We start from the raw sequence: 12311 nt of genomic DNA, 5'->3' as shown, positions 1-12311 counted from the left end.
CATCCTAGATGTTCTGTTGTTCACCAAAAGTGATATGTTGAAGTTTCCTACTACTATTGTGGAGCTGCCTATTTTTCTTTTTCAGTGCTGTTAAATTTTTTTATGTAGTTTGGAGCCTTGTTGTTTGGTGAATAAATCTTTATTATGGTTATGTCCTCCTGGTATATTGGCCCTTTAACTATTATATAGTGTCCTTCCTTAACCTTTGTGGAGGATTTTGCTTTAAAGCCTATTTTGTCAGAGATTAAAGAGCCACTCCTGATCCTTTTTAGTTGTTGTTTGCTTAATATATTTTTTTCCATCCTTTGAGTTTTAGTTTGTTTCTTTGAGTCTCTTGTAGGCAGCATATAGATGGATCATGTTTTGTTATCCGTTCTGCCACTCTCTGTCTCTTTATTGGTGCATTTAGTCCATTTACATTCAGTGTAATTATTGATAGGTATGAGCTTAATGCTGTCATTTTTTTTTTTTTGTGGTGTTGACAGTTTCTTTGTTCCACTTAGTTTTCTGTACTGAGTTGTTTTTCTTTATGTATTTTCTTTTCATCTTTTTCATTGTTTTTAATTTTGTATTTGCTGAGTCCTTATATTTTTCTTCCTTTTTATTTTGAAGGGTAGATTTGTTAGTTTCCTTTGTGGTTACCTTATTTATTACCTATATTTTTCTAAGTTTAAATCAATCTTTTATTTCTTGATATAACCTTAACTTCCTTTTCATATGAAAGTTCCATGGCTACACTATTTAGTCCCTCTTTTTTGTTTTAATGTTGTCATCTTTTACATATTGACATCTCTGTTTCCCTATTTACAGTGTTTTGGCTTTGACTTGTTTTTGGTACTTCCACATGTAGGTTGATATTTGGTTGTTTTGTCCTGTATTCTATTCTTGGGTTGTTATTTGGCATTATTGATTCTCTAGTTGGAGACTTTCTTTAGTATCTCTTGTAATTTTGGTTTGGTTTTTACAAATTCCCTAAACTTCTGTTTATCTGGAAATGCCCTAATTTCACCTTCATATTTGAGAGACGGTTTTGCTGGGTATATAATTCTTGACTGGCAATTTTTTTTTTCCTTCAAGGCTTTATATATGTCATTATATGTCCTTCTTGCCTGCATGGTTACTGCTGAATAGTCAGAGCTTAGTCTTATTGACTCTCCTTTGAAGATGACTTTTCACTTATCCCTAGCCGCCCTTAAAATTCTCTCTTAATCTTTGGTTTTGGCAAGTTTGATTATAATATTTTTTGGTGACTTTCTTTTGGGATCTACCCTGTGTGGGGTTCGACGAGCTTCTTGGATAGATAACTTCTTGTCTTTCACAATATCAGGGACGTTTTCTGCCAGCAAATCTTCAATAATTCTCTCTGTATTTTCTGTTATTCCCTTATTCTGGTACTCCAATCACTCGTAGATTATTCCTCTTGATAGAGTCTCACATAATTCTTAGGGTTTCTTCATTTTTTAAAAATTATTTTATCTGGTTTTTCCTCAAATATATTGATGTCAAATGCTTTATCTTCAATCTCATTGATTCTGTCTTCCATTGCCTCAATTCTGCTTCTATGACTATTGAGTTGTCTAATATGAAATTTTATTGTTAATCTTTTGGATTTCTATTTGTTGTCTCTCTACAAATTTTAGCAACTTGTTAAGTTTGTCATTCTGCTCTCATATAGTTTTCCTAATTTCCTGTATTTCTTAGTCTGTGTGTTCCTTGGCTTGGTCTGCATTTTGACTGATTTCCTTCATGATCTCTTGAAAAGCTCTGTATATTTATCTTTTTAATTCTATGTCTGATAATTTCAACACTTCCTCCAAGAAGTTTCCTGATTCTTTGTTCTGGCCACTGCTGAAGTCATCATGGGTCTGCCTCTTTATGAGAGTTGATATTGACTGTTGTCTGTGAGCCATCAATAAGTTATTATATTTATTTATTATATGTTTGCTTACTGTGTCCTAGCTTCTTGTTTTGTTTTGTTTTGTTTTTGTATGCCCCAATAGGCTGGGCATGTGAGCTACTTTGATTATTGGTGTCTTTGAAGCTCTCACATCCTGTCACCAGGAGCCTGTTTACTTTTCTTTTTTGGATTCAGCTCAAACATTCAGGTCATTTGTCACGGAGTGGTGCAGGTTCTCACCTACAGTCCTAGAAAGGCATGGCTACGTAAGAGTGATTGGAACAGGCACAGGTATCTGGCTGCAGTAGGGGTTTATGTGCTGAGCAAGGTAGGGGGCTGACAGCTGCCTCTGAGTGCCTAGGTGGAAGGTGTGTCCCTGTCCTTGAGAGCACGTAGGTGGGTGAGTTTTGCAGCCAGACTTTGGGAACCCAATGCTGTTGGCTGTAAGGACTGGGATGCACCACATAGTCTCAGACCCCTGTCAAGGGTGCCTAGGTTGAGTGGGTGGAGCCACCTGTCCTCAGACCCCTGATGTGGGTGGGTGAGGACCCTGCTTAATGGGCAGGGTGGTGTCAAATGCCATGAATCTGCCACTCCCCTTTGGCTGTTGCTGTTGAAAATAGGCTTCACGTATATACCCTGTTATACCACGTTAATGAGGGCCTATGTTGTTAAATGGGCCCACAAGGTCTAGGCAAGGATGAAAGGCATTCCAAGTCCATGGAATGGACTATGTCTAGGCAAAGGGTCAGTTCCTGCCCTGAGTTCTGGGCTTTGGTGGCATGGTGATTTTTTAAAGCTGCAATACTTGTTTGGGGGTTGTTAGTCCTGAAGTTCCAGCTTAAGGGAGCTGGGAGTTTCTTTTTTTGTTTGTTCAGTTTATTTGTTTCCTCCCCAAAGCTGGGAGACTGGCTGGGGTATAGGAGGTGTGGCATCCACTGAACACTGCTGAACCAGGACGGGGCAGAGTGCGGTGGAGGTGGGTGAGGATAAGAGAAGCATTTCCCAAAGGAGGAAGGGTTATTTTGATATCTCTACCACTTGGTTTGTCCCAATGTGATAAAACCCATCCTGTGCACTACTGTTTGCCTCAGCCCATGTGCACCAAAAGATCCAGCCTGCAGGGCAACAGCTAGGTCAGGGCTGGCACTTCTCCACTGCTTCTGAACTGTCTCCCCCTCCCCCTGCTGCTCAGCCTGACTCCTCAACTTTGTCTTTGATGTTCAGGAATCCTAGATTGTCATATATAATGGATTCATTTGTTCTTTTGGGTCTTCATTGTAAGAGGGATCACAGGAAGCATCTGACTATTCCAATATCTTGGTCCCACCTTCAAATCTATTCTTGAAATGGTCTCCTAAATTCAGGTGGGATATACTCAAGGACTTTGATTCTCATGGGCTTGTTTTAATTTTCTTCAGCTTCAACTTGAACTTGCACAAGAGCAACTGATAGCCTGTTCTGCAAGTGGCCCCTGGCCTTGTTCTGACAGATGACCTTGAGCTTTTCCATCATCTCATTCCACAGATGTAGTCAATTTGATTCCTGTGTATTCCAATCTGGTGAGATCCACATGTATAGTTGCCATTTATGTTGTTGAAAAAGGTATTTCTAATGAAGAAGTCATTGGTCTTCCAAAATTCTGTCATGGAATCTCCAGGCCATGTTTTCCAACTACTAAACCTTCTTTGTTTCCATATCATAAATTTGAATAATAGTTGTATTAACTAGTCTTCCTTGTAGATGTATGGATATTCTCCTATCACTGACAGCATTGTGCATCTTGAAATGTTCTTTTTGACAACAGATGAGATATCATTCCTCTTTAATTTGTCATTCCCAGCATAGTAGACCATATGAATGTGCAGTTCAAAATGGCCAATACCAGTCTATTTCAGCCACTATTGCCTAGGATATCAATCTTTATGCCTTCCATTTCATTTTTGACAGCTTCCAATTTTCCTGGATTTATACTTCATACCTTCCATGTTATGATTATTAATGGATGTTTGAAGCTGTTTCTTCTCATTTTGTGTTGTGCCATATCAGCAAATGAAGGTCCTGAAGGCTTACTCCATCCGACATTAAGGTTAACTCTACTTTGAGGAGGTAGTTCTCTCCCAGTTGTATTTTAAGTGTCTTCCAACTTAAAGGGCTCATCTTCTGACACTATATCAGACAATGTTCCTCTGCTGGCCAATTTTTTTCGTAAGTAGATTGTCAGGTCCTTCTTTCCAGTCTTCCTTAGTCTGGAAGCTCCACTGAAACCTGCCCACCATGGGTGACCCTGCTGGTATTTGAAATACTGTTGACATAGCTTCTAGCATCACAGCAGTACACGCACTACCATAGTATGACAACTGACACAGAAGTGGTGGGGCAAAGGATTAGATTAGAAAAATATCTGGTGGCCAATTGCGACAGGTCCCATGCATCATGCAAAGGGTCATAATATTTATTAGGAAAACAGTTTGAAATCAGTGGTATCTGATATAGGATCACATCCACATCTTGGCCAGAAAGAGTGTCAGATATGTGTTTAATAGGAATTTACTGTTGTGATAGAGGATATTGGTGATTCAGTGGTAGAATTCTTGCCTTCCGTGCAGGAAACTTGGATTTGATGCCTGGCCCATGTACCTCTAGCACAGCCACCACCCATCTGTCAGTGAAGGCTGTGTGTTGTTAGGATCCTTCACAAGTTTCAGCGAGCTTCTAGGCTAAGATGGACTAGGAAGAAAGGCCTGGTGATCTACTTCTGAAAATAAGACAACAAAAACTCTATGGCTTACAATGGTCCAAATCTGCAACTGATTATAGGTATCGCACAAGACTAGAAAGCATTTTATTTCATTTTACATGGTGTTTCTATGAGTCAGGAACTGAATCGATAGCAGCTAACAACAAGAAAAACTGTTGTGATACTGTGAAAGATGGGTGAGGGAATCACAGGAAAAGAGGAGAAAGGAGATAGTAAATGTAGGAGAATGTTACAGTAGTCTAGGGAAGAGCAGAAGTCAGAGTAGTGGTAGAGGATGTGAGGAGAAGTGAGTGGATCTGAGAGATGTTTATGAATTAGACTGGAAGGACTTAGTGATCAACTAGGTGATGAAGAGTGAGCCATCAGGGGGAAGACAATGATGCCCAGTTTTTGACTTGGATCACTGGGTGATGATGATTTCACTGACTAACATGGGGTATACAAGAGGAGTAGCAGGTCTGAGGGAAACTATGATATTTAGAAAAAAAAATTTTTTTTTTATTTAGTCATAGATAAAATGAGATGGAGATATTTGTGGAATTTTAAATGGGTTGTTGAGTTTACACCATGCTTAGCACATAGTAGGTGCTTGATAAATACTTGTCAAACAAATAAATTGATCCAAAGGACATTGGGGAGATGGAAAATGTAGCTAATGAATAGCTGTGGGTTTGACCAAGGAGAAAATACAAGAAAAGATATAAAAGAGGGTTTTCCTCCCTGCCATCACCAATAGCACCAATGGTGCCCTTTCAGGTGAAGGGTTCAATGGAATTCATGATAACATGTCCCTTTGGGAGGCCTTGGGTCTTCCTTGAAGAGCTCAGCTATGGTCATGGCTTGGGTCTTAGTACTTACCACTGCTGTTCCTTTGTAAAGACCAGTTCTTGGGATTTCCATTAATTTCTCCTTTCCATGTTTAACTTCTATTTGACTTTCACCTTTCAGGGGCTCTTTCTACTAGGACTTTCCAAGTTTTCCACAGAGTTATACTAATGGCAAAAAAGAGGGAGTTCTCATAGGGTTTTGGGAGCACAGCAAGCTGGAGCAAGCACTCAATTCCTTTGAAATTTCCTGACATTAAAAAACTATGTTAGTATGTTTTATTCTGCTCCTTAAGATAGGTATCACTTCCACAGATGGGCAAACAGCAAAGAAACCACAGCCTGCCTGCTCAGGCATAACCAAATGGAACAAAAAAGCAGGACAAAACAAACAAATCTACAATCAATAAGTGAAGAAAATAACTACAGAATGTCCTGAAGATGGCAGACATCAAAACATATAAAAAACAAGACAGGATGGTTCCAGTAGGTGTCCAAAATGAAACACCAGATGATTTTCCAGTACAAGAAAAGGCACTGAAACTACCTGACAGGGAATTCAAATCTCTGATATTCACTGCTATCCAAGAGTTCAAGCAAAAAGCAGAAAAAAAATGAGGAAAAAATAGACAAAATCGGAAAAGGCGGACAAAATCATGAAAAGACAGACAAAACAATGGAAGAATTCAGGAAAATAATATAGGAACAAATTGTCAAAATAAACTCACAACTAGAAATCATACAAAAACAGCAATTAGAAATCCAAAAGATAAACAACAAGATTTCAGAAATGGACAGCATCAAAGAAGGTCTGAGGAGCAAGTTTGAGAGCAGTGAAATGGAAGACAAACACTAGAATACCACTTTGAGGAAATCTCAGAAAAAAAAGAGCAAACAAAAATGAAGAAACCCTAAGAATGATGTGGGATACGATCAAAAGCAAAAATTTGTGAGTGATCAGAGTTCCAGAATAGGAGGAGAAAATGGAAGACACAGAGAGGATCATTGAAGGATTACTGACAGGAAACTTCCCTAATATCACAAAAGATGAAAAGCTGACGATCCAAGAATCTTGGATCCCATATAGGATAGATCTCAAAAGAAAATCACCAAGGCATGTCATAATCACACCCACTAAAAGCAAAGACAAAGAAAGAATCCTGAGAGCAACTGGAGAAAAATGAAAAGTCACATACAGAGGGGAAACAATAAGACAAAGCTCTGATTACTCACCAGAAACCATGTAGGCAAGAAGGCAATGGGATAACATACATAAAACCTTGAAAGAAAATACTTGCCAACCAAGAATAATATATCCTGCAAAACTCTCACTCAAATAAGATGGTGAAATTAGAACATTTCCAGATAAACAAAAATTAAGGGAATATGTAAAAACCAAACTAAACTTACAAGAATTATTAAAGGAAGTCTTTCAGTTTGAGAACAAACAACATCAGATGACAGCTTGAATCTAGGTTGAAAGATTGCATCAACCAGATACCAACCCAGGAGATGAACTCTGAAAGATTATTCAAAACTAAAAGATTTACAACAGGGAACCAGAGAAGCTAATATGTAAATGACAAGAACTTCAAAACCATCAAAGAAGGAATGAAAGGAATAGTTATAGAACTTTCTAATGAAGAGTGACACAAGGTGATAACAAGAAATAAAGACTGGTTCAAAATTAGGAAGATAATGGTAAATTTCAAGGTAACCACAAAGTAAGTTAACAAATATACTCATTGAAATAAAGAAGAAAAATATAAAGTCTCAGTAAACACAGAATAAACCAAACACAAATGGAAAAAAAATCCACAAACAAAAGGAATTTAGTACAGGAGAGTAAGAGGAACAAAGAAAATGTCAGCACCACAAAACAAAACAAGTAAAAAACTACAAAATTACTACAATAAACTCATACGTATCAATAATTACGCTGAACATAAATGGCCTAAATATGCCCACAAAGAGACACAGAATGACAGGATGGGTAACAAACAAAACAAAACAAAAAACAGGATCCATCGATATGCTGTCTGCAAGAGACATACCTTAGAAACAAAGATGCAAAGTTACTAAAAATCAAAGGATGGAAAAATATATCAGGCAAACAGCTACCAAAAAAAACAAAGCAGGAATGGCAATACTAATTTCAAATAAAAGAGACTATAAAACAAAATCTACCGTAAAAGACAAGGGAAGGCATTATATAGTGATTAAAGGGGTGATTCATCATGAAGTCATAACCATAATAAATATCTATGCACCCAGTGACACAAAACAAATTCTAACAGCACCAAAAAGAGAAATTGATAGTTTCACAATAATAGTAGGAGACTTCAACAAACCACTCTCTGTAAAGGACAGAACATCTAGAAAGAAACTCAACAAAGATATAGAAGATCTAAAGGCCACAATCAGCCAACTTAAACTCAAAGACATATATAGAACACTCCCCAAAAAGCTGCAAAGTACACGTTCTTTTCCAATGGACCATAGAACATTCTCCAGAATAGACCACATCTTAGGCTACAAAGCAACCCTCAACAAAATCTGGAACATTGAGATAATACAGAGTATCTTCTATGATCACAGCACCATCAAGGTAGAAATTAACAACAGGTAGAGCAAGGAAAAAAAAAATTACATGGAAACTGAATAATACCCTGCTTAAAAACCACTGAGTAATAGAGGAAATCAGAGATGGAATAAAAAACTTCCTAGAATCAAATGAGAATGAAAACACATCATACCAAAACTCTTGGAGCACAGCAAAGGCAGTGCTCAGAGGTCAATCTAAAAATAGCAATAAATTCACACATCAACAAAGAAGAAAGGGACAAAATTAAAACATTAGGTTGAACAATAGAAAGAGAACAGCAAAAGAAGCTCATTGCCACCAGAAGAAAGAAAATAATAAAGATCAGAGCAGAAATAAATGAAACAGAGAATAGAAAAACAATAGAAAGAATAAAAAAACCCAAAAGTTGTTTCTTTGAAAGGATCAACAAAATCGATAAACCACTGACCAAATTGACAAAAGAAAACAGGAAAGGACACAAATAACCCAAATAAGAAATTCTAAACAGTTTGAAAACCTGGAGGAAGTGGACAAAGCTCTAGAAACGCACTACCTACTCAACCTAACATGAAATGATGTTGAAAACACAAACAGACACATAACAAGTGAAGAGACTGAAAAGGTAATAAACAACTTCCAACAAAAAAAAGGCCTGGCCCACTGGAGAATTCTACCAAACAGTCAAAGAAGAGTTTACTCCAGTACTATTAAAACTATTTCAGAACATAGAAAAGGAAGGGCTAGTTCTGAATTCATACTATGAAGCCAGCATAACCCTGACGCCAAAACCAGGCAATGACACCACAAAAAAGAAAATGACAGACCATTATCTCTCAGGAATATACATGCCAAAATTCTCAACAAAATTCTAGCCAATGGAATTCAGCATCATGTCAAAAAAATAATATACTACCACCAAGTAGGATTCATACCATGTATGCAAGAATGGTTCAACATTAGAAAATCAATCAACATAATCAACCACATAATTAAAGGAAAGGAAAAAAATCACATGATCATCTCAATTGACACAGAAAAGACATTTGACAAAGGCCTACACCCATTCCTGATGAAAACGCTCAGTAAAATAGGTATAGAAGGGAAATTTCTCAACATAATAAAGGGCATTTGTACAAAACCAGGAAACCCTTGTGGTGTAATGGTTAATAGCCATGTCTGCTAACCAAAAGGTTGGCAGTTCAAATTCACCAGGTGCTCCTTGGAAACTCTATGGGGCAGTTCTACTCTGTCCTACAGGGTTGCTATGAGTTGGAATGAGCTCGACGACAAAGGAGTTTGGTTTGGTTTTTGGTTTGGATATAAAACCAACAGCCAAATTCGTTCTTAATGGAGAGAGGCTGAAAACATTATCCTTGAGAACAGGAACAAGACAAGGATGCCCTTTATCACCACTCCTAATGTTGAATAATAAGGCAAGAAAAAGAAATAAAGGGCATCCAAGTTGGTAATGAGGAAGTAAAACTGTCCCTAATTGCAGATGATATGATGCTATACATGGAAAACCCAAAAGGCTCCTGGAAAAAACTACTGGAACTAGTAGAGTGATTCACCAGAGCAGCACGGTACAAGATAAATATACAAAATCAGTTGGATTCTTGTACTCCAATAAAGAGAATGATGGAAAAAAATTGAGGAAAACAATACTATTTATATAGCCCCTAAAAAATAAAAATACTTAGGAATAAATCTAACCAGGGATATAAAAGACCTCTACAACAAAAAAGACAAATAATCCAATTAAAAAGTGAGCAAAGGAAATGAACAGACACTTCACCAAAGAAGACATTCAAGTGGCTAAGGGACACATGAGGAAATGCTGGTGACAACTAGCCATTAGAGAAACGCATATCAAAATCACAATGAGATATCTTCTCACTCCAGCATTACTGGCACGAATCATAAAAACAGAAAATAACAAATGTTGGAGAGACTGCAGGGAGATAGGAACTCTTAGGCACTGCTGTTGGGAATGCCGAACAGTACAATCATTTTGGAAGTTGATATGGCGCTTCCTCAGAAAGCTAGAATTAGAAATACCATATGATCCAGCAATCCCACTTCTAGGAATACATCCTAGAGCAATAAGAATTGTCACACGAATAGACATATGCACACCCATGTTCACTGCAGCATTTTTCACAAGAGCAAAAAAAGATGGAAACAACCTAGATGCCCTTCAACAGGGATATACGAATTATTGTACATAAAATAGCATACTAAGCAACAATCGAGAATGACGAATCTGCAAAGCATCTCACAACATGGATGAATATGAAGGGCATTGTGCTGAGTGATATAAGTGAATCACAAAAGGACAAATATTGCATGAGACCACTACTCTCTAAAAACAAACGAAAAGATTTACACACAAAAAGAAACAATCTTTGATGGTTATGAGGGGGGTGGGAAGAGGTGGGGAAGGAAAAACGCTAAATAGACAATAGATAAGCGGTAACTTTGGTGAAGGGCAAGATGGTACACGATACTGGGGAAGCCAGCACAGCTTGTACAAGGCAAGGTCGTGGAAACTCCACAGACACATCCAAACTCCCTGAGGCACAGAATTACCCGGCTGAGGGCTGTGGGGGCCATGGTCTTGGGGAACATCTAGCTCAACTGGCATAACAGTTCATAGAGAAAATGTTCTACATCCTACTTTGGTGAGAAGCGTCTGGCGTTTTAAAAGCCTGTCAGAAGCCATCTGAGATACTCCATTGGTCTCACCCCTTCAGGAGCAAGGGAGAATGAAGAAAACTAAAAACACAAGAGAAAGATTAGTCCAAGGGTCTAATAGAGCACAGCTACCACAGCCTCCGCTAGACTGAGTTCGGTACAACTAGACGGTGCTCAGCTGCCACCACTGACTGCTCTGACAGGGATCACAATAGAAGGTCCGGACAGAGCTGGAGAAGAATGTAGAAAAAATTCTAACTCACAAAAAAGACCAGACTTAGTGGCCTGACAGAGCCTGGGGAAACCCCAAGAGTAAGGCCTTCGGACACCCTTTTAGCTCAGTAATGAAGTTACTCCTGAGGTTCACCCTTCAGCCAAAGATTAGACAGACCCATAAAACAAAATGAGACTAAAGAGGCACATCGACCCAGGGATAAGGACTAGAAGGCAGGAGGGGACAGGAAAGCTGGTAACAGAGAACCCAAGGTCGAGAAGGGAGGGTGTTGACATATGCGTGGGGTTGGTGACCAGTGTCAAAAACATTATGGGTGCTGTTTAATGGGAAGTTCGTTTGTTCTGTAAATCTAAAGTACAATAATAAAAATAAAAAAATTTAAATCTAATTCATCATTTAAAGAACTGATAAGTATTGCATCCCATAGATATGTAATGCATTATTCAAATGTATTTGTCCAAGCTTCTAGGTTCCTATATATAGAATTAATGTGCTAAAAGAAGTAGGCATTTTAAGGTCCTTGATGGGTATTTTGGAGCCCCGGTAGTGCACTGGTTAAGAGCTTGGCTGCTAACCAAAAGGTCAGCAGTTCGAATCCACCAGTAACTCCTTGGAAACCTGTGGGGCAGTTCTGCTCTGTCCGCTAATTGACTTGATGGCAATGGGTTTGGTTTTGGTATGGAATGAGTATTTCAGTTGGTTTTCCCAAAAGATTATACTGATCTATACTCCTAAATGGAAACCCTGGTAGCATAGTGGTTAAGTGCTGTGGCTGCTAACCAAAAGGTTGGCAGTTCGAATCCGCCAGGTGCTACTTGGAAACTCTAAGGGGCAGTTCTACCCTGTCCTATAGGGCGCTATGAGTCGGAATTGACTCGATGGCAGTGGGTTTGGCTTATACTCCTAAAGAGCCCTGGTCAGTAGTTCTAATTCACCAGTGGCTCTTCGGAGACAAGACCTGGTGATATGCTCCCATAAAGACTGCAGCATAAGAAACCCTATGGAGCAGTTCTACCTTGTCCTACAGGATCTCTATGACTTGGAATTGACTCGAAGGCACACAACAACAGTATACTCCTGCTAGAGTCCCTGGGTGGTACAAACAGTTAACAAGCTCAGCTGCTAACTGAAAGGTTGAAGACTCTAGTCCACTCAGAGGCACCTCGGAAGAAAGGCCTGACAATCCTCCAAAAAATTAGCCACTGAAAACTCTAAGGAGCACAGTTCTACTCTAACATGCATGGGATAGCCATGAAGGTGATGGCGACTTTTTTTCTCTCTTTGATATTCCTGCTATTGGCATTTAAGTGACTATC

Source organism: Loxodonta africana, chromosome 16, assembly GCF_030014295.1.
Source record: "Loxodonta africana isolate mLoxAfr1 chromosome 16, mLoxAfr1.hap2, whole genome shotgun sequence".
NCBI lineage: Eukaryota > Metazoa > Chordata > Mammalia > Proboscidea > Elephantidae > Loxodonta > Loxodonta africana.
This window is presented reverse-complemented; position numbering follows the sequence as displayed.